This window comes from Nannospalax galili, unplaced genomic scaffold (genome assembly GCF_000622305.1).
Source record: "Nannospalax galili isolate Female #2095 unplaced genomic scaffold, S.galili_v1.0 scaffold591, whole genome shotgun sequence".
Classification (NCBI taxonomy): domain Eukaryota; kingdom Metazoa; phylum Chordata; class Mammalia; order Rodentia; family Spalacidae; genus Nannospalax; species Nannospalax galili.
In genome coordinates, this window is record NW_008330926.1 from 2,329,204 (window position 1) to 2,330,116 (window position 913).

Genomic DNA, 913 nt, shown 5'->3' on the forward strand with positions numbered 1-913 from the left:
AGGGCGGGGTTAAAAGGAACCCCCTACTAAAAAAAAAAAAAAAAAAAAAAAAAGAAATGCTTAACATACATTCTATAAAATCAACTCTCTCTCGACTACAGGATAGGTCAGAGGTTAAAAGCACTAGTTCCAGGGGATCCAATGCCCTCTTCTGACCTCCTTTAATCCCAGCACTCAGGAGCCAGAGGCAGGTGGATCTTTGTGAGTTCAAGGCTAGCCTGGTATACATAGAGAATTCCAGTCCAGCTAGAGCCACAGGGAGACCCTGTCTCAAAAAAAATCAACTCTCTCTCGACTACAGGATAGGTCAGAGGTTAAAAGCACTAGTTCCAGGGGATCCAATGCCCTCTTCTGACCTCCTTTAATCCCAGCACTCAGGAGCCAGAGGCAGGTGGATCTTTGTGAGTTCAAGGCTAGCCTGGTATACATAGAGAATTCCAGTCCAGCTAGAGCCACAGGGAGACCCTGTCTCAAAAATAAAAAATAAAAATAAAAAAATAAAAGTAATAGTAATAAGTAAAAAATTTTTTTTTAATTTTTAAAAATGATTTATTTAATAACAACATACTTAGAAGAAGCATATCATTACAACACAATTGACATATTCAGTAACGGTTTCCTGAGGTAGGATGCATCTCTTTCAAAATTGGCTGTAAATTTTTAGGTTTACAGTTGAATTATTACAGTTATACAATATTGTACTCAGTATAAACCCTATAAGACATAAATTAAATGATGTTTTAACCTTTAAAAAGATCTCCATTTCATTATTAAAATACACAGTTTCATATAGAAAAATTCTTTTTCAATGCAATTGACATTGGATGTTTGCACATGCATTTCTAATCTCTAAATATCTAATTATTACTAGTCACAGTTGGTTACTTTCTGAGCTTCTAGGCATCTGAGCATG